The sequence below is a fragment of the Silurus aristotelis genome, assembly GCF_946808225.1.
Source record: "Silurus aristotelis genome assembly, chromosome: 27".
Taxonomy (NCBI): domain Eukaryota; kingdom Metazoa; phylum Chordata; class Actinopteri; order Siluriformes; family Siluridae; genus Silurus; species Silurus aristotelis.
Window position 1 is genome coordinate 10,428,186 of NC_139600.1, and position 23,821 is coordinate 10,452,006.

A 23,821-nucleotide genomic window follows, 5' to 3' on the forward strand; every position below is an offset into this window, starting at 1 on the left:
CTACCTTATTCATGCTGAGTCACATGTCAGGGTTGATTAAACAAAGCCCCGGTGCTATGGGTGGGTATAAGTGTGTAAGTAAGTGTTATATACACTACTCTCTATGTATTTTCAAAGACACACATGAGGAGCAAAAAATCTGAAGGTCAGACACGTGACAGCTGCAGATAAAATGACCTTGCCAAAAATGACAAACACAAGAGGAGAGAGAGAGAAAGTATTGACATGTGCACCTTCTCTCTCTCTCTCTCTCTCTCTCTCTCTCTCTCTCTCTCTCTCTCTCTCTCTCTCTCTCTGTTACTCTCTCATTTCAGTTGGCTTCACTTTTCTGACTGTATGAAGGATAATTTTAGCAATGCATAAGGATACACTGAAAACATATACAACAAAAAAAAAACAAGATTTGTGGTTGTAGCCTACTCTTGTGTCTGGTGGCTAGACCTTACTGTTAATCGTAACTTTTTGCCTTTAAGCATGAAAACATTTCAGCGGATAAAAAGAAAAAATGCAGACTGAAGATGGAAATAGTGTTTTGTTGTTGCTGTTCTCTGATGTAATACAATGAAATCAATACATCCAAATGAAATAAAGCAAACAGAAGCGCACAAACAACACTTGCTTTTATTTCACATTGCATGTTTTCTATCATGTACAACATAATGAAGTCACATGATACAAAGTCGAGTTCGTGAAATTGTAATGTTTGTAACACTTGTATAACTCTTGAATAGCACTTAAGTCTGTAAGGCTATAATTTATATAAAAGCATCATCTGTTTACAGTTGATTTCTTTTAGAAGTCAAATGATGACTGTGCAGATGAGTTTTCACTCAGGGATAGACTAGGCACTTATTTTGTGTTTTGTTTCTTGTGCACATGTGTGTGTGTGTGTGTGTGTGTGTGTGTGTGTGTGTGTGTGTGTGTGTGTGTGTGTGTGTGTGTGTGTGTGTGTGTGTGTGTGCCATATTCATGGAAACAGAGCCCATGTAGTCCTTATAATTTTGTTTTTCTGGCTCAGTGTGTAGGCCGCATAACACAATCATCCGCTCAGTGCTGAAATGACTGGGTAGCAGATAGAAAATAAAAGGATTCCCTCTCACACACACATGCTCTTCTGTACAAACAGATTTTTATGGTAGATGGATAGCATTTTAATACCAGACACAAAGAAAAAAAGGCATCATCAACAAAACAAAAGTTCACAAAGAACACCACCAACAATGCAGTTTTATCAGGAAAAGCAATAACAACGCTTGTTTAAGATGCTGGTGTAACAGGATTTTTTTGGCTTCTGACTGAATATCAGTGAGTCACTCTTCTCAAATGGGTTTAGCTGTTAAGGAAAGGCCCTTCTGCTAGTTCTGCTTCCTTCTAACCCACACCACACACATGAATAATTAAATCCAGACTCTTCTGAGAATACAGAATAAATATGTGAGTGTGTGCTGTGAGAACGAGGGTGAGTATTGAGTACTACAAGAATGATTCCTACCTATTAGTCGTTAATATTTAATAAGCATATATGGTGACTTGCATAAATATTCAACCCCTACAGCTCTGCCTCTAGCTTGTCTTTTTAGCTGGAACTGGTATTTTATATTGAGATCATGTAGACTACATTTATCTAATTGCAAGACTGCTGATTACACCAGAATTAAGTTGAGGATTTTATAGCAAAGGGGTTGAATACTGCCCCATTTTTTTTGTAGATAATGACCCCATGATCCCACCCATTAATTTTGAATTCAATTTGTATATTTAAGGCATGATGTATGGCACCAGTCAATTGAAGGTGGTAGAATTTATCTTAATGACCAATATTTACTGGTGATAATTATTCCCAAAAACCAATCACAAATCATCATTCTTCTTAATGACTTATCACTGATCACCACTGTTCACCCCCCCAAAAAAAACAGTGCTCACCACTGTTCCCAAAAAACAATCACTGATCACCACTGTTCCCAAAAAACAACCAGTGTTCACCACTGTTCCCAAAGAAACAATCACTGATCACCACTGTTCCCAAAAAAAACAACCAGTGTTCACCACTGTTCCCAAAAAAACAATCACTGATTACCACTGTTCACAAAAAAACAACCAGTGTTTACCACTGTTCCAAAAAAAAAACTATCCACTGATCACCACTGTTCTCAAAAAACAATCACTGATCACCACTGTTCCCCCCCAAAAAAAAATCATTGATCACAACTGTTCCCCCCCAAAAAACAACCAGTGTTCACCACTGTTCCCAAAAAACAATCACTGATCACCACTGTTCCCAAAAAACAACCAGTGTTCACCACTGTTCCCAAAGAAACAATCACTGATCACCACTGTTCCCAAAAAAAACAACCAGTGTTCACCACTGTTCCCAAAAAAACAATCACTGATTACCACTGTTCACAAAAAAACAACCAGTGTTTACCACTGTTCCCAAAAAACAACCAGTGTTCACCACTGTTCCAAAAAAAAAACTATCCACTGATCACCACTGTTCTCAAAAAAACAATCACTGATCACCACTGTTCCCCCCCCAAAAAAATCATTGATCACAACTGTTCCCCCCCAAAAAACAACCAGTGTTCACCACTGTTCCCAAAAAAACAATCACTCATCACCACTGTTCCCAAAAAAACAATCACTCATCACCACTGTTCCCAAAAAAACAATCACTGATCACCACTGTTCCCCAAAAAAAACAACCAGTGTTCACCACTGTTCCCAAAAAAAACAACCAGTGTTCACCACTGTTCCCAAAAAAAACAACCAGTGTTCACCACTGTTCCCAAAAAAATAATCACTGATCACCACTGTTCCCATTGACTAATTACTAATCAAGATTTTGCCCAATATAATCACTTTGTCCCTAACAACCAATCGCTGATTTTTTCCCCAGTGACTTATCACTACTGCTCCCAAAAAATGCACTGATCATGGTAACAGTTACCCTAATTGTTATTTTTTCTTTTGTCAATTAAATAAAAAAACGTATGCATTCGGTGTAGAAGTTTAAAAGGTGCAATTCCTGTAAAACATTAGTTACATTTTACTATCTATAAAACCTTTGAAGAACCATGCATTCTGGATATCATGTAGCGCTAATGAATGTCTCTTCTCTCTTTTACTTTCCTGATTCTGAATTAGTGTCTTCAAATGCACTGTGCTATTCAGCTTCCTGAGCCAAAATTGGGTTTTTATGATAATTTGAGGAAAAAACAGGTTGAATATAGTTCACAGCTGCACATTACCATAGGAGAGAGAGAGACAGTGAGTGAAAGAGAGAAACAAAGGGGAAAGAAGTAGTTCAAGATTTCAAGAACGTAAAAATGTATAGTGCAGCTTATTTAAAGAACTAGAGAGAGCGAGAGAGCGATAGCGAGAGAGAGAGAGAGAGAGAGAGAGAGAGAGAGAGAGAGAGAGAGAGAGAGAGAGAAAGAGAGAGAGAGAGAGAGAGAGAGAGGAAGGGAGGGATGGACGCAGGACATAGAGTGAGCATGTGTGAAAGGCTGAGAAAGAAGAAATATTTAATTACATTGACTATGCAGAGAGAACAGTAATAGAACACTCATAAGGCAAGAAAAAACGAAAGAGAGAAATTTTCTACATTTTTAAAAATTATTTTGAACAAAGAACAGAATAATAATCCAAGAGCTGCACCAGCCCACCTTTCCACTATGCATTTGCAGCATTTTTTTAAAAAATGAGCAGAAGAGATGGAGAAAGCCGGAGATAGGCAGACAGTGTATTTGTGTGTGTAGAGACAGAAATTGGAAGAGAACTGGGTATAGAATGATAAGCAAAAAATACTGAATGGAAAAAAAAAATGCATTTAGTATTAACATTGTCCCAAGACACCAAACAGACTGGGTATTGGTGCATTCCTCCCTCTCTCTCTCTCTCTCTCTCTCTCTCTCTCTCTCTCTCTCTCTCTCTCTCTCTCTCTCTCTCTCTTTCTTTTACTCCACCTACAGACACAGTCACATAATTTCTGCATTACTTTGTATATAAAAATGCATAAAACAGTACATACTTTTTAACCATTTCATTGACCTTTACATTATAGTAACTATGTACAATCAATATCAAACATTCTCTAACGACATGCCTTTACCCTGTTGTTACAGGATGTGGTGCTTTAAGATGAACAACTGACTCACAACCCAAATTGAAAAGGTTAATAACCCTGGAGATGCACACACTGCTTTCTGCTCAACATGACTCTCTGTACAGTTCTCTTCTCTGCTCACACACACATACAGATTTTGAGGCCTAGGGGTCGTGTCAGACTTGAAAGTCAGCCTGTGGATGTGTATATGACCGAGAGCAAGAGAGAGTGGAGTGGAAAACACTGATTGTGTTAGTGAAGTTCATGCCCTTCGCCAAACATTGAGTCACTGTAGCCTTTCAAGCTTCTTTGGCACTTTGGGAGATTGGGCCGGCTGTGGTGTGCCATGTGATGCACTGCAGGAACTAAAAGCCTAATTAGCATGGGTGATGAGAAGCATACATGCAGCCCACTTTCTTTTTAGGGACACAGTTCCAGTCATCTGTAAGATTTATTTCACCTGACTAATGGACAGAATCATGGGTCCATAAACAATAAAGGTTTAATGCCATTGTTAGATGACATTGACCAGACAAGGCTTTCTTCAGTCTGCAACTGCCTTAGATTCCACTTCTTGATTAAACAGAACAGGTTTCTTCTCACAAATCTCAGACTGTACTTTCCTGGATGCATTGAAAAGAAAAGTTTTATGAATTACCATTACCTTCCTGTCAGCTTTAACCAGTCTGGATGCACTCCTGTCAAGGAACCACTGCTCGATGGATGTGGGTTTTTTTCACACTATGCTGTACTGTGTATTTATCATTATAAAGTCAATTGGTTCACCTCCCAATTAAGTATGGAAAAAAAATCTGAGTTTTAACATTGAATGGCAATAAAATCTAAGATTTGTGAAAGACTCTTTAGAGAAAAGCATCTCGGAAGGCTATAACATGAAAAGATCATTTGTCCATACCCACATAATTGAAGTTGGAAGACACATGTCAACCACTAAATTTTTTTTTGTCTCATATGTCTCATCCCAGCCTGCCACATGATTGGAGGATTGGATAATGTGACTCAGTTTTCACCTTTTCCAAACTATAAGATAAAGCACAGTGTAGCTCTGCTCCTCACTTAAATTTGTTTTAGTTTGCTAAATTCAAACATCCCTTCATGTATCCTAATGCCTTAGATTTCTGGCTTAGAATAACACCTGCATCTTTAAAAGGCAAGTCAATGGAGGTACACATCAAAGGGATGGCGCACATTTTATGTTTCAGCATCATTCCCAAAGGGATTCAATTCATTATTTTCCTCAAAATTGTACAAAACAAAACCCGTATAATGACAACGTGAAAGAAGTTTGTTTGAAATCTTTAGAAATGTATTCAAAATCTAAAATCTAAAATCGCATGTACATAAGTATTCACAGCCTTCGCTCAATACTTTGTTGAAGCCATCTTTGGCACCAATTACAGCCTCGAGTCTTTTCGAGTATGATGCTATAAGCTTAGCACACCTATTTTTGGGCAGTTTCTTCTATTAATTTATTCAACCTTTCAAGCTCCATCAGGTTGGATGGGGAGTATCAGTGCATAGCCATTTAACAGATCTCTCTAGAGATGTTTAATCAGATTCAAATATGGACTCCGGCTGGGTCACTCAAGGACATTCACAGTGTTGTCCCGTAGCCACTCCTTCGTTATCTTGGCTGTGTTTTTAGCATTGTTGTCCTGTTGGAATTTAAACCTTCCCCCAGTCTGAGGTCCAGAGCTCTCTGGAGCAGGTTTTCATCAAGGATGTCTCTGTAAATTGCTGCATTCATCTTTTCCTCAATCCTGACTAGTCTTCCAGTTCCTGCCACTGAAAAACATCCCCACAGCATGATGCTGCCACCTCCATGCTTTACTGTAGGGATGGTTTTAGCCAAGTGATAAGCGGTGCCTGGTTTCCTCCAAACTTGCTGCTTTTCATTCAGGAGTTTAATCTTTGTTCTAACAAACCATAGAATTTTGTTTCTCCCATGGTCTGAGTCCTTCAGGTGCCTTTTGGCAAACTCCAGGCAGGCTCTCATTTGCCTTTTACTGAAGAGTGGCTTTCATCTGGCAACTCTACCATACAGGCCTGATTGGTGGAGTGCTGCAGAGATGGTTTTTCTTCTCTCTCCTCTGAGAAACACTGGAGCTCTTTTGGTGTGACTGTCGGGTTCTTGGTCAAATCCCTAACTATGGTCCTTCTTCTGTGCTTAGAAGGAGTCCTAGTGGTTCCAAACTTTATTTTTTTTTTTAAGGATGATGGAGGCCACTGTGCTCATTGAGACCATTAATGCTGCAGAAATGTTTTGTACCCTTCCCCAGAACTGCCTCTTGATACAATCCTGTCTCAATTTGTTCTCTGACATGCACTGTTAACGGTGGTACTTATATAGACAGGTGTGTGCCTTTTTAAATCATGTCCAGTCAACTGAATTTACCACAGGTGGACTCCAATCAAGTTCTGGAAACATCTTAAGGATGATCAGTGGAAACAGGATGCACCTGAGTTTCATGGCAAATGTGATTTTTCTTTTTTCCTTTTTTTTTTATTTTTTATAAATTCTAGAATTTATTACATTTAAGAATTAAAATTATTTTTTTTTTTATTTAAGAATAATGAATTGGAATAAGGCTGCAACATTAAGGTTGCAAAGCTTTTCATTTCAGCACTTCATTTATCCACCTATAAAACTTTCTTTAGCTTCTCCCGTTAGGGGTCGCCACAGCGGATCCTCCGCACGTTTGATTTGGCACATGTTTTACGCTGGATGCCCTTCCTAACGCAACCCTCCCCAATTTATCCGGGCTTGGGACCGGCACTAAGAGTGGCTGGGGATGGTTCCCTGACCGGGAATCGAACCCGGGTCGCAGCGGTGGGAGCGCTGCATCTTAACCACTAGACCACCAGATAATCACCCCAAAGCTTGAATATAAAATAAAAATAAAATAAAAGGCATTCATCTTTCTTGGCACAATGAAAAACACTGATAATCCTTAATGCCAAAAATATCTGCTTACCGAATGCATAAGTCAGTAATGACATCTAAACTTATGACAGTAATATTAACAATAAAAAGGAGAAACAGAAGTTTTAAAACATTTATCAGAACATATAATATGTCAGATTTTTGGGTGGACAGGCTACAACAGTCAAAATCGACAGCATGTTCCACTTCTATAAGCCAAGAATAGAAATCAGAACAAAAAATATGTATATGCCTTAGCTTGCTCTAAGTCAATCCTCACATCATATAGTAAACCATGTGCAATAAACGGACTGTAAAACATCATCTAAAAATGCAGCACATATTATGTAAAAATTGAGTCTAAATATACACTGCATGATATTTGTCCAGTTCTTGCATTTATCTTGCACTGGTGGATCATACACACTTTGACAGGGTCTCCTCCTGGTGATAGATTGTGTAATGTGTGAGCATCGACCGTGCATTGCTATGTCAACAAGACAACACATCCCCAACGATAAATGTCATGTAGCAAAAGCAGTACAGCAAGTCTGGGACATTGAAAGCTCTCTAGAGCCCAGTGGCCAGAACTGAATGTTATGAATATATATATAAAGCAACAGAGCAGATGTACGACTTCTAAAAGTGACCTCTTCGCAAAGAGGATGAAATGAGATCAAACGTAACACTTTTTAGATTCACTTTCGACTCCACAGCAAATCGACATGTAAAATGAATACTGCTGCAGTGAACGCTTGTCACAAATCCAAAACAAACGAAGCAGAAATATTCATTTAATTCTCGTCTGATTCAGTGTGTGTGCATTTGTACAGCAAATTACTTGTTCTACATTTCTAACTCTTTTCAATAATGAAAATTCTTGCTAGCGGAGAACATTGTTTGCTCAAAAATAACCTTCGTGAGTGACTGACAATACACTCACAAACCTCTGTGTCTGTGCTTTACATAGAGGAACCTACTCCAAATCAATAATCTACTGTATCCAGTATCCAGTATCTCTGACTGGATTCAGCAAATGAAAAAAGAGTCAGCACAAGCTTTTAAGCATGTCAGTCCATCACAAGAGGAACGTGACTGGCTAATTATTGATCCTTGGCTATTATACCAGAAACCTCACAAATAACATACTCAGTTCACGTTGATATAGATGCATATTGTCGAAAATAACCAATAGTAGGTTTTTGAAATTCTCTTGAACAAAAAGAGTATTTTATAAAACTCACTGTCATTTAAATAAATAAATAAATAAATAAAAGAACTTGGCAAGGAAGATACCGTAAGCTACATGAGGAACCAATCACAATGGGATGCTCTGCTGTGGCACAACAACAAATTGGAGGACCTTTTCTCAAAAACACCAGAATAAAAGTGTTTTATTCTACTCATAATACAAACATTTAGTTACTGTTTACTGCAATTGTTTTCACATTTAATAATGTGGAATGTGTGCAAGTTATAACTTAGACGCACACGATTGTATAGGATGTCTTTGTATGTGGTAAAAATTTTCACGCTTTCCCTTCACTTGAACTAGAAGAACCCAACCTGTTCAGCACAAAATACCCCTGACTTTCCTAAAACCCTTGTGGCTGAATGAACACAAAGCTTCACAAGCACACTCTTGTGAAACATCTTCCCAGAAGAGTGAACGTTATTACCTATCAATGACAACTAAGTGTGGAATGGGATGTTCAAAAAAACACAGGTCAGGTGTCCACAAACTTTCCTCCATATATTTTGTACCTCCTGTAAAATGTCATTACATCACCATCATCTCTGTCATAAATCTATAACACAAAAATAACTCCTCTATCTTGAAGACTTACGGATAAGAGAGACTCAAAATGATGATGTATTAGAGCATAAATATAAAGCTAGGATTTTAATTCCATCTAGAACTACTTAAGTAACTCACTACCTGCTAACCAACTGCCATAAAAACATACATGTGTAATCACACCTTAAGTCTGATTTTGAGCTTTCATAGTATTAAAACTGCTATTTTAAATAAATAAATGATTAAGTCAACAGCGTTGTAGTTACATGATGTGATAGGCTAAACAACTAAATAAACGCCATTGCAGTTTGCGCAGAGCACTAAAATGGTTTTAAAGTCTTTCTTGTTTAAGAGTGCAATGCTGCTGCATTTGACTGGACATAAAGTCAGCACTCTACTCTTATGATACTTTGGGGTGCATTTATTTTATATTTTTCTCAAACTACTTCTTGCTGAAGTAAAATAAAAATGATTCCTATGCATTAGAAGGACATATCGTAGAACATAATGTAGAAATGCTTTGGGCAGTCTCACCAGGCTACATGAGCTCTTCAAGCAATTCAAGAATCAACTGCCACATGATGAATTTTGTCATCATGCTATAATTAAAGCACATGCATTAAGTGAGATGGTTTTTGTCGTTGGCAAATTTTCATGTTGCAAAGTTAAATATTTGTGCTTAGAAGCTTGTTAGTTAAACCTATGGCACTGCTTTGACAGTACAGAATTAGCATGTTTATGTTTAAGATTTGCCAATTAGTGAAATACGGTCAGTTGTCATGATGTTTTACACTAATTAAACACTTATGTCGATGTCACAAAGTGTCATAAAATCTGTATTATGCAGTGGCCGGCCGTGCATTTGGTACCTGGGCCTTCAGTGGGGACTTACCCGACTTAATCCACATCTTAATACCACCACTATCATGTCGCAATTATAGAAACCATCAATACAGTACAAAAACGCAATATAACAAGGCATGGCATTACAGAGAGAGAGGCATTTTAAATATGTAAACCATTTTAACTCAGATGTATTAATGTGTGCAGAGCTACACACTTGTTTTGCCAGTCAAACTTGGCTGTAACAGTTTCCCTCTGACCAACCAATCAGAGGACGGAAAAATGCTGTCGCTATACTGGGCCAGCTAGCTGCCCTGTGAGGCAAATATGAAATCTGATTGGTTAAAGACTATATAGAGACTAAGGTAAAAAAGGCCAGCACTACAGACTTTGAAGGCTCTGGGTAGATTAGATTGACATGGCACCACATGGAGACTGAAATCTGATTGGACAAAAAATCCACATCCACATACTGGAAGAAGTGCAGCCAAGAGAAATGCTACAAAATGAAGAGAATAAACTGTTGGGAATAAATTAATTCAATTTCATGAAACAAATATAGAATTTAGGTTGTAAATGTAGGTCAGTGCTTCTAATAGTGTTTAGGCCAGAAGAGAAGACTTTGTTGGCCCTGACCGCCCACCACTGGTATTATGTAAGCCTGATATCAAAATTGACACTATATGGCAGCTGATAATATTTTGAATGAAACCTATTTAGATGTAGGTTTGTCAATTCTGAATATGGTATGTATGTTGGCTGACATGATGGCACTTATATCAGCTTTATAACTTTATGACAGCTAATGACAGCTAATGTTGTTAGAAGCATTCAAAGCTGTTAATGTAGCTTGGTATGCCAAATTGACATAAACATTGATTAATGTTGCCTTTATGACAGCTGATGACTGTTTAATTAAGTCTGAATAAATATTTATTTAGGTTTATGTCAGTAATCATGAGGCAGCTAAATAGAGGTCATGTTGACCTAATACATGTCAGCTTTCACTTTTCACTTGACATATAATTCTGACTTAAATGGTCAAACAAAATTCTGCACGGATGTCAATGTAGGTTTATGTCCATTTTTATGAAGTGCTTATGTAGAAATCATTTTGGCAAGTTGTTATTCTGATCTGTTCTTTTTTTTATTATTATTTTTTGTCATTGCCAGATATTCTATAGTACACTAGACTAATCACTAAGGATTAGAGGAGGTATTATTGAATGGGTGGGCTTGTATTATGATTTCATAATTCTGCTTACATATCATAGAATAAGGCTTGGAGAAAAAAAAGTCCTGTTCTTTCATTTTTTAAAAGAGAAAGAAAGAGACAAGAGTAGAAAAATAATGAACTAAATTCTTGCTTTGGTGAAGAGTAAAGGATTACGGTCAGCTTAGAAGCCTGGCTTTCCTACTTTACCAAGCTGAAATCTTCTGAGTCAAACCTTTGCTGTCTGGGGCAACAGGGCCGTGCCTGGGTCGTGAACGAATAGAGTAAATCCTACAGTGAGACGTGTCTAAGGGTTCAAAGTCAAAGTCATAGCGATAATGCTTTGGGAATTGGCTTATTCCAAGGTAGTTCTCATCTGAGAACAACATTTTAGTGTGCACTTAGGCTTCATAGTTAATCCTGTCTGCATAATTGATTAAAATAATTGTAGGCATATATAATGTTTAATAACAAGTCAGATAAATGCATGAGTGAAGTGGACTGATATGAAGCACACAGTGCACAGACCACACTTATTAATAAAAGTCATTCATTCGTTCATACATTAATTCATCCTTAGTGACTCACTGGTCAGTGTTGAAGTGGTGTAAATGACACTATATATTAGTGCACATCTCAAAGGATTCATATTTAAGAAAAAGTGACAACACAAAGCACAAATAAACAAAAACTGATTATCTTAACTTTGATAATTACTGTTACAAGATCAGATTCTAGTAGCATTTTACATCATTTATGGTCATAGAGCCCAAAACACTTCTGTCATGCGTCCTGTACAGCACTAGTACATTAAAAATGCAATCACCGTCCCTTTAAAGCCAATGCCATAGCATGATCCCTAATGTGAAACTTCCTGACTAAGATCATAGAAATACACGGGACATCATCTTTATCTACTGGTGTCTCGTAACCTTATCCCTAAAAGGTTGTGGCATACACACAGACACACAAATATTTAATCTGCACACTCAAATCAGCCCAGTAGGCTTATAAGTGTACCATTAATGACTCAAACGGCTACATGAGCTGCGATATAGTATTTCAGTCAGGCACCTGGAACAGCAAAAAGCCGTTTCATCTGATGCGACTAAAGGTCTTTAAAAAATGTGACAATACCGCAAATGAGATGCTGCGCTGGAAAAGAGATTATTTGGTAGAAAAAGTCGCGGCCCGGAACTTCATTAGCATGCAGAGACATTGTGCGAATTTAATGCATTTCAGGATAAGTGGAGACGAAAGACCTTAAAATCCACTCACAGCTTGTAGTGAGCCGTCGCTGCAACAGAGGTTCTCAAACAATTATTCAAATGGGGGAAATTTGCACTTATTACAAGTTATCTCAATGCACATCAGCAAATTTGGAAACATCCTTCAGAGAGTTCAGTGAATATACTCTATAAAACAGCAAAACAGTTGTTGGCCTGAAGCTGAGCTATAGCTCAGCATTAGGAAATGAGGTAGAAAGTGTGCTGTGCATCGTTGCTGTTGTGTTTGTTTCAAAATGTCATTGGAATTCACTTCTAAGCAAAGCTTTGGGGAGTATTCGAAATACTTCATGCCAGCCAATAATGTGGATATTGATGTGTCATTGCCATTTCATCTAAGCATTTCATGCTTCCGAGCGCCGCTTACAATCTGTATACACCACACGAATTAGTCTTTCTGAACATCAAACCCCATGAAATCAGGCTTTTTGAGCATGATGTTTAAAAGAATGGATGACATTTTGCAAGAAAGATGTCGTGCTACTGATTCAAAACAAAAACACCCCACCGCAAAATGCCTGTTGGTGGTAACAATCTGTGTCTCAACAAAAGTTTATTCCGAATAAACTCAGTTTAACATATTAAAGGGGCAGTGTGTAATGTATACAGTCCACTTGGTAAGTAAAGGTGCTTTTAATTTGTCACATGTACCTTACAGCACAGTGAGATTCCTTCTTCACATATCCCAGCAATGTTAGCAAGCTTGGGTCAAAGAGCTGGGTCAGCCATGATGCAGCACCTCTAAAGCACAGAGGGTTAAGGGACTTACTCACGGGCCCTTCGCTTGGCAATACTGAGCTTGAACCTGCAACCCTCCGAACAGTAACCCTGAGCCTTAAACACTAAACACTGAAACGCTACTACTTCCCAGTGTAAAACAGAAGTTGCAATAAAAGCATTAACAAGCTTTTGACTTCTATCAAGATGTCTACATTTACCTTTGTTGGATCTCAGCAGGCCTTAAGAGAAATGTTTTTGGGGAAAAAACACTCTTTTTCATTTCGGAGCTTAGCAAACTTCAGGTTCAGAAAAACATGCAAACTGCAACCTGAAACAGATAATATAGTAAAATCCTATATATCCTAATATATTTTTTTAATTATATTGTTAAAATTCAATTGTCAAAGTCCAAACATTGTTAAATTAATGTAAATAGTACACAGGTATATTTTTAATGCTAAATATAACTGGGATATTTTTTTTAAATGTGTGCTAAGGTTTAAATAAACTATATGTTAACTCCCAGTCTGACCTTAAATAATATATACATCCACAATATGGACTTAAACTATATATAAAAATCCAGTCTGAACTTAAACTTTATTTCAAATTCCACAGTCCAAAATTAAATTATAAATAAACCCACAGTACAAACTTATACTATATATATATATATATATATATATATATATATATATATATATATATATATATATATATATATATATATATATATATATATCCCCTCAAAAAATTATATAAAATCCCACAGTTTGAACTTAAACTACATATAAAAAAATCCAGATTATGAACTTATATTATTTTTTATAATATAAGTTCTGAAATAAAACTTTATATAAACCCACCGTCTGAAGTGGCACTTCGCTGCCACTAAAGCCAGATATAACCAAACAAACTGTTATTGAAGAATTTGGGGAATATTTAAACATGGTTTGATGAATAAGACCAGATATTTGCTAAAAATAATCTGTAAAGAATTGAATTGAGTGAAATGTTCATCTTTTGATTTTTGTGGTTTTTTGTTTGTTCCTATAATACTACATACATTTCTACAATATATTCACTCTGCTGTGATACTAAGTTTTCTTTTATTTTTGTCAGCCAAATAAATTCTATTATTAGCTAAAAAAATGCAGGCTGGAAAATCTGACCTGAGGTAAACTTATTTAAACTGAATGGACATGAGGTAACAGCTGTTTCCTTTAGCAGACATATTGTATAAAAGAGATTATAATATTATTCAAACTTTTTTAATCTCCTGACTAAGTTCCATGTCTGTTTCTTCAACAGTCTCTCATCGATCCTTTTGCTTTTTCAAAACACCATTAAAGCTAATCTACACAAGCTAGCACTAAAGCTCATGTTTGTAGAAATGCTTGACGAAAAAGTTGTGAGATGAAAACAGTGTTTAATAATAGTCATGCTATTATTGAACATGGCTGAATGTTCACATGCTTGTTTTAATACCAATATTAACAAACAAGCTTTTTGAGTTGTTTTAAATAAATACAACACACTTTAAAACCCTATACTTTAACCTATACCCTATACTCTAAAACTAAAAACCCTATACCCTTAAAATAAAAATCCTATACTTTACCATATACCCTAAAATTAAAAACCCTATACTTTACCTTATGCCCTATACCCTAAAATTAAAAACCCTATACTTTACCCTATACTCTAAAACTAAAAACCCTATACCCTTAAATTAAAAATCCTATACTTTACCCTATACCCTAAAATTAAAAACCCTATACTTTACCTTATGCCCTATACCCTAAAATTAAAAACCCTAAACTTTACCTTATACCCTAAAATTAAAAACCCTATACTTTACCTTATGCCCTATACCCTAAAATTAAAAACCCTATACTTTACCCTATACTCTAAAACTAAAAACCCTATACCCTTAAATTAAAAATCCTATACTTTACCCTATACCCTAAAATTAAAAACCCTATACTTTACCTTATGCCCTATACCCTAAAATTAAAAACCCTATACTTTACCTTATACCCTAAAATTAAAAACCCTATACTTTACCTTATACCCTATTCCCTAAAATTAAAAACCCTAAACTTTACCCTATACCCGAAAATTAAAAACCCTATACTTTACCTTATACCCTAAAATTAAAAACCCTATACTTTACCTTATACCCTAAAATTAAAAACCCTATACTTTACCTTATACCCTAAAATTAACAACCCTATACTTTACCCTATACCCTAAAATAAAAACCCTCCACTTTACCCTATACAATATACCCTAAAATTAAAAAAAAATTTATTTTATACTACAAATTCTTAAATAAATAGACCAGATACTAAACTCAGAGTAAGAAAATACATGATATTACTGTATTACTCTGTAACACATCTTCCATTCTCAGTACTTATTGCTTAAAAAAGCAGTTGGCCGAAATGTTCACGTTTATCTCAGGAGTTTATTTATGAATTAGGTCTTAAGTTAAAATACCAGAATTGACATTTTTTTCGGGTTTTTATTTAACGTCCAGTTGTACTTGGGGTGAACTCTGGGAGCGACGCTTCACGCGCCGCACCCCGCCCTGTTCTCTCCAAACACGCGCCACCTGCGCGCGCGCGCCGCGGCGTCACGACGCGCACCAATTCCCATTTATTTTCTCTCTCATTTTTTAGTGTGTGTGTGTGTGTGTGTGTGCTTTGTTTTAAACAATGGTATCGATACAGCGTTTGAATCACTGTTCAAAAATAAAAAATCCAGCATGCTGCTTGAATGGTGTAGGAATGAAAGAGTTTCCCCTCGCGCTGAGCATCCAACAGAAACAAACGCGCGCGCCCATGCTTTCACGCGGAATGCGCGTGTATATAAAATGCGTGCGAAGTACAGCCGCGGGCGGTGTGTGTGTGTGTGTGTGTGCGTGCATGTGTGTGTGTAATCGTTTTTGCATGACCAAAATAGTGATGAGTTTGAGTTTGATTGAAAAAATACGATCTCTCTCTCTCTTTATTCTAGTGCATGTTCTTATTGTCAAACGCCTCGTTTTTTTTTTTTTTATCAGACTTGAAACCATATGCACAAGGCACATCTGTCACTTCTGTAGTTTGCATTCCTTTGGAAGGACAGATTTCCACACAATGCACCAATTTCTAACAACTGCTTCCCCGTTTAATTGTAGGTAAGACAGAAATGAGGAATCACACACACACAAAAAAATGCATGCTCCTGTTATATCAAAACTAGCAATAAAGCAATGTGACAGAAGCCACTTTATTATTCTTGGTAGAATAACACACGCGTTTTACGGCGTCGTGCAAATCTGGCTCTTATTCTTTTTCTTCATTTCTGCACCTTATAATGAGAGATGAACTACTCGTACAGTCAAAGACTGTAAAAAAATAAATAAATAACAAAATATCATTAAGACTGTATGTATGTGGACTAGATATAAACATGCAAAACAAGCCAGCCTGGTCTCTAAGCGTGTGGGATTGAAAAGATTGTAAAATAAAGCAGATTAGGGATTTACAAAACATATCCTTATTAGATATGAGCCCGATAATAGGAACCTGAGCATTACCTGAGCATCAGCATCTTTCCTTTAGATAACAAACTGTTCAAGACATTTCTATACAGATGCATTCCATGCATCTCTAGTGAGAAAACTGCCCAGAGCTGCGGAATGCATTTCATCCCTATATTGCAAAATTTGCTTTTACCTTCCAAAACGGCTTTCCGTCTCCTCTTCTGATTCTTCTGCAAAAAAAAGAAAAACAAAGTGCAAGCTCAAAACATTCCTCCACCAGGTCGCCTCGTATCCAGTAACGCGCAGAGCAGAATGCAGTTTTGTGTTTCTCCACGCAGCATCACATAAGAGCGGTCCTGTATCACCTGCATCCCCGGAGCGGGTCTGTAGGCAGCATCAGCAGCGCTCAGGGAGGGAATAACACCGCCCACAGCGCCGGAACAACCCCGCCCACACAGCAACAAACTCCGCCCCGTGACCCACACTGCGTTCTGATAGGCAAGATCGGGACCTGACGTCATTATTGTTTTTTATTCCTTAAGTTACACACAGTGTTTACAAGAATGGTAGAGTTTGCCATGTACTCAAAGGAAGTTTATATAATATTGGATATTTATTATATTTGTTAGTTATTTAAGATTTATTAATTGATTCTCAGGGAAACACCATCATACAGTCTTATTTCTAAAGAAATTAAGATACAAATGTAATAATCTCTGTAAATGTAAAAAAAAAATGAAAATTATGCATTTATGTACAGCATGATGTCTATATTATTATGATTATTATGATTATTATTATTATTTATTATTATTATTATTATTATTATTATTGGATAATAGGCATGAACACAGTAAATAAAATATGCACAGATTGGGGGTGGTGTTACCTAAAAAAGGTGGTGCTTATTTGTTATTGTAGACATGATCATCCTTATCTTCATTATTATCAAAAACAACAAAAACATCAACAATGAAATTACCAATAACAATGAATTAATAATAGTTACCCAAACATAAAATATCAGAACAGAGACTAAAATGCCTACAGACCACAATAAATTAAAAAAAGGTTAGATTAAACAAACAAACAAACAAACAAACAAACAAAAAAACAAAAAAATAAAATAAATAAATAAATAAATAAATAAATAAATAAATAAATAAATAAATAAATGCAAGCATGAAATATTCTTTTATTTTGATTTTAAAAAGGTAACTGACAGCACAGTCATGATCGTGGAAGGTCGTTCCACAGATTTGGCACAGCAACACTGGAAAAGCATGGTCACCCATACGCTTCAGCCAAAACTTGATACCAAACGAAAATCACCGACCTGACAAAAAGACCTAGCATAACAGTCCTAGCAGGTGAGTAGAGAAAGAGCTCATGATATAGGGAAGAGGTGACACATTAAAATCTATTAAAACAGAAAAACAAGGATCCAGTAAAGAAATATACAGTAAAAAAAATGAAATTCCAACTTAATTTTTTTTGGTCTGCGTTCTTGTTTTAATATAATTATTTCATTTTAGTCGGAGAATCAATTTCTGTAGAATCGAGTTTTGGTTGGTTTTGGCTGATCTTGTGATTGCCTAATTTTATTTAATTAGTTAAAATGTATTTAGCTGAAAGTTTCTGAAATTCACTAAATAACACATGTGACTCAACACATACCAGAAATGGAAATGTGTTTACCATAAATTTTAAAGATATTAATCAAAACCCTATCAGTGGCAAAAATGCGAAAGGAACCAAAATTCCCTGTCAACCTAAGTGATACTAAGCAATTATTGGCATCTGTGAACTCAAGTATGCAGAAGGGCAGTCATTATCTTTTTTTTCCTTTTGTACAGCTATATCTGTCATACCACTTCATTCTGTATCATACTTATATAAAAACCACACTATATATACCCTTATTCAGTTATATGTACATATACTACACCTTCTGTATAACCTCATACCCTATATATTACACTGACACTGTAAATAAGCTATCTATGCACTTCTGGTTGGATGCTAACTGCATTTCATTGGCTCTGTACATGTACCCTGCACAATGACAATAAAGTTGAATCTAATCTAATCTAATCTAATCTAATCTAAACCAGCATGGTCAGAATTTTGACGGTGTGGCTGTCTGGCTTTAGGTATCTCGGTGTTAGATAGGGGGAAGAAAAGAACCGGCTAATATGTAAATTTTTGCTAACATAAAAAATGATGGTATTAAATGCTAAAATTAATATCTACTATATCTACTTTATTTAAAGCATTTGTGTTCACAGAGGGTACACAAGCTGAAGGTAAAACAAGTTTGCAGTTAAAAATCTTCCAGTGTATGCCACTAGGGGCGCTGGCAAACGCTAAGTAAAATTCAGAATGTAATGAATATAAAATATATTTCAAGAACAAATCAACACGCATCTTTAACCTTACTTAATTTATATTTACCACTTGCAGAATTGATATTTTGCTCTGTGGTATTATTTGTAATAAATAATAAATGTAAAAAATGTACATTTCAATGGTGCATGATTATTCCTGGTGTTAAACTTGATCTCCAAAGACCCTATAAAAAAGAAGCCTATAAAACTACTCACTACTCCCCACGTATTACCACACAGCAGTGTAGCAGATCTATGCAAAGAGATAGCAGAGTCTTGGCAATTGAGCTTATGGCATCTGCCAAAATGGTCTTTTGCATGTTCTTCCTTCCTGGCGCTGAGATTTCTTGGAGTCTGCTGAAAGAAGGCCAACTGCACACACATTCCTAAACAATTTCATTTTCACCTACTAAATGCATGCACATATTAATTAGTATCCCATGCCTTGAAGCACACTTTCAAAACATATGCATGTTTTACCTTGTTAATAATTTAAGGCAGTTTTACTGAAAACAAATAATTTACACAGAAGCTTTAAGGGTTCGTTGAATTTTATTGCAACTAGAATTTTTCCAGTCCCAGATTTTAGTCAATGATTCGTTTATCCTGTTGAATCGAGTGCTTGTGTCACGTTATGAAAACATACAAGGATGCAATTGCTGGTAAGGAAGTTTGTATTTTACTAAATCGATGCAGATGAATTCAAAACAACAGGCAGAGTCAAGTTCAGGGCAAAGCAAATGTCAGATGAGTAAACAGGGCAAACAAGAGTAGGCAAAAAAAAAAAAATCACAAAATGGTTAGACAAAAATGAATCAAATACCACAGCAGCAATCAGGACAAAAAGGCTTAGTAAATCAGGCTTACAGAACAGACACTTGGAAATACGTCGAGTCCTAAGTGTGGAAAGATTTATAGCATGTGTGAGTGGATGTAATTGAGCACACTTGTGTGCAATCAGTAGCTGGGAGACCATGAGAGTTGCACATTGTGAAAGGTGAGGTCTGTGTCGGCCATGTTTGCATGCAGAGGTGTTTACTGGGAGTTGGAGTTGCAGCTTTGTTGATTTGTCAAAGCAATTTCCACATCAATTTCCTTAAAAGACACTATACATATTTGAAAATCTTATTTGAAAAAAATAAAAAAATAAATAACTATAATTATTTTCTATAGGGATTTCTGGGGGTTTTTCACATTCATGAAAATGAAATTCTACATGTACAGTGCTATCGCCAATTAGAAAGATATTACAGAGGAAGTTTTGACTAAAAGACAGAAGGTGGACCTGGAGGTAGCAGAGCTGAAGATTTTGAGATTTTCATTGGGAGTGATGCGGATGGACAGGATTAGAAACAAGTTTATTAGAGGGACAGCACATGTAGGATGTTTTGGAGACAAGGTGAGGAAGGCAAGATTGAGATGGTTTGAGGTTGAGAGGTTTGGACATGTGCAGAGGAGGAACATGGGATATATCAGTAGGGGAATGCTGAGGATGAAACCACCAGGAAGGAGGAAAAGAGGAAGACCAGGGAGAAGGTTTATGGATGTGGTGAGGGAAGACAGGCAGGTAGTTGGTTTGAAAGAGGCAGATGTAGAGGACAGGGGGGTATGGAGACGGATGATCCGCTGTGGCGACCCCTAAGGGAGAAGCCGGAAGAACAAGATTACAGTGGAAGTTTAGAAAAAGGTGAGTATTGATAGATATACATTTGATTTGTGAAAATGCTATTATCACAAATAAACAATAAATATATGGCATTCAACTACATTTTTCTGGAAAGAATTTCTTTTAAAAATGTAAAAAACCTTTATTTTGGCTTTTTTAAAATAAGTATTTAAATATTTAATTGGATGAAGCCATATTTGCAGAAATACATTTACATTTTCACAATCATTACATTAAAAATATTAGAATAAAATTAGTTTAATTGCAAAAATGTATTGTGATTTGGATAGTTCAAACAATGATTTTAAATATACTTTTCACCTTTAATGTTCACTATTTTACTAGTATAATTACTAGTATATAATATATAACTAGTATAGTTCACTAGTGTAAGAAAAGTTCCACATCAGTCCCTCATTCCACATCAGTCCCTCATTCCACATCAGTCCCTCATTCCACATCAGTCCCCATTTGCTGTTATAATAACTTCCACTCTTTTAAAAATATGTTCCACTAGATTTATGAGTGTGCTTGTGGATATTCATCCACAAGGGCATTAGTACAGTCAGGTGCTGATGTAGGATGAAGAGGCCTGGGGTGCAGTCAGCCTCCCATTTCACCCCCAAGGTGTTCAGTAGGGTTGAGTTCAGAGTTCTGGACTTTGTTTTATATAACATATTGTGAATTCAAAAGCATAAAACTGAGGACATTATAATAACAAATAAGCACAATGACATAAAAATAATGACTATAATGACATCATAATATGTCAACTTGCAATGAAAAAGCTGATTGAACATATGTCCAGTTTCACCCAGGCTACTGAATGAGCCTCTACTTTGTCTCTCTTCCTATTTCATCAGCTTGATCATAAAGTCAGCAGTGCTGGAAGTCAGGATCGAGATCAGTGTTGTCAGTCAGTTCAGTATATGTTTCATCCTGTGAATTGTCTGATAGATGCCTATTCCAAATCGCGCTTATATGCCGATCAATAATTCTTCAGGTCAGTAATCTATGTTTTTAATATTTTGCTTATTTGCTTGAATTGGAAACATGTATAATAGGATTGCTTTGAGCCAGCTGTTACATGGCATACATGCCTGACATTTTAAAGAATCATGTTGTTGGTGATCGATTGAGTATTCCAGCATATGTGATGAGACATGTATCCCTGGTGGTCTGACAAAGCCCATTATGTGTGGCTATGGTTAGAGCTAAAATATAATGAATAATTTTTGCTGTCTCGACCTTCAGAAAATAAACATTTTAACAAAATGATTTGGAAATTGTATTATCGAAGCTATTTTCTACCTTTAAAAGTTAAAAACAAATACATCACGGACACATGTTGCTTTATGAATGAATACTAGTACAAATATGAGTGACGGGGGCATCATTTTTCTTTGTTCGATTTTTTTTTTTTGTATCTTGCCAGAAACGTTTGCAGGGCATCTGGTTGAGACTAGAAATCCCCTGTGATGCAATCACAAGTCGCACAAGCAGGAGGTTGGTTATTTGCCTGCGGGTGTAAAGAAGCAGTCAGATAAGAACCTTGCATAAAAGACACATGAAGACTATATTGCATAATGCATTTACAGTGTTTATTTATGACATTCTATCAATGCAAGTAATTTTACCTCTAGGCTTTTCCCCCCTGGTGTTTTCCATGACCACAGTGGTAGCAGTGATCTTCATATTCATACTGTAGATCAGGCCCACATGCCCAGTGATCCTGTACCTTTCTTCTTTCCAGACTAGTCTGATTTACCCTAACACCTTTCTCTGGATAGAAGTCTTCTTAAGTGGTTCCACATGAACATGATCCATGTAGTTTCTGTACAGGGTTAAACTTAAGAGCCATGATGATGGATTTGGACTGTAATTAATGTAAATTCTTATGCTCTCTAATGGCATAGGACATTCAAGTCAAGTGTCCATCAGTGAACATTTGACAACCTCAACAATGAGAAAACTATAATGAATAGTCATTTGGTGTCACCCAGATGAGGATGGTTCCCTTTGATGTTGAATTCAGGGAGTTGCCACTGGCACCACTGGTTTGCTCATTAGGCATAAACATATAAGGGATAAAATTATATGGACTGATTTATCAGTTTAATTTATAATTAATCTAAGACACTGAATGTTAAATGCAATATCAGTTTCAGTTTGGGAAAGCCTATAATTTTCGACAGCACTACTTTTCTACACGTTATTAAAGAGAACGTGTTTTTACAGAGCAATTTCAAGTTCTGGCAACTATAGAAAAAGGGTGTGGTAATATTACAAATACTGGACATGTAAAGAGGTCAGAGAGTTAGCAAAGAAAACAAATAAGACAACAGAGAAAATAAATAAAATTAAGGTCAAATCCTCGAAGAACATTTGAACTCTGGTTTTATTACAGAATGATAACTCTCAAATGAAAACATTTCAATGTAACATGCAATTACTGTAGTAAGAAAGACATACACTATGTTTTTAAACATCTTATTTCACATTTATCTCACATTTGCTGTTATAATAAACTTCACTCTTCTAGAAAGCTTTTCCACTAGATTTTGCTGTGTTTTTTTTTTTTATATTTTATATAATATTTGTGCTCATGCAGAAACAAAGGTGTTTAATGGGGTTGAGATATTCCTTCTTTTAGTTTGGGTTTGGGACTGCTAGTTCAAGTTAAGGAAAGATATAATGCTACCACACCCAAAGACATCATATACAATTGTGTGCCTTAAACTTTGTGGTAACCATTTAGGTAGCAGCAGTATGTGGCTGGAAAAGGTTTTGCACAATTTTGTCCACATCGTGTTGAGTGTGAAATGATAGTGGGCTGTAGTAAGTGGTAGAAAATGGTTGATTAGTGAGAAAGAAATGGAAAAAATATTGATGTCTCAGTAGGACCATAGTTTCTGCTTGGCATGATCTAACCTCCTGAGCTTTATATAAATTTGATTACAACAGGTATAAATGAAAGGCAACAAGTTTGATTGATTTATCCACACACACACACACACACACACACACACACACACACACACACACACACACACACACACACACACACACACACAAAAACACACACACACACACACACACACACACACACACACACACACACACACACACACACACACACACACACACACACACACACACACAAAAGCTATAATAGCTTCTGTAGTTGAGGTCTAACTTATCAGTTAACTGTATGTTTCATTGGGTGGGGGCGGGGCAACTTTTCGAGCTGATTAGCTTGAGCTGATTGATTTTATGCAATAATTTAACAAGGTTTGTTTTCCTTTTTTTCTTAAAGAAATCTAA

The 23,821-nt window shown here is 36.3% G+C and overlaps 1 protein-coding gene across 11 annotated transcripts in view; it reads right to left on the minus strand.

Moving 5' to 3' along the window:
* Positions 1 to 16,843, minus strand: part of nrxn2b (neurexin 2b) — a 664,725-nt gene extending 647,882 nt beyond the window's left edge. For 7 of the 11 annotated variants that reach the window (XM_083532486.1, XM_083532483.1, XM_083532480.1 and 4 more), the window contains exon 1: positions 16,638 to 16,840. The gene's annotated coding sequence lies outside the window, so the exon portion shown is untranslated. Of the gene's footprint in view, positions 1 to 16,637 lie in introns of all 11 variants that reach the window. The other 4 variants (XM_083532485.1, XM_083532477.1, XM_083532478.1 and 1 more) reach the window with 3 other exon arrangements.
* Positions 16,844 to 23,821: the final 6,978 nt, after the last annotated feature.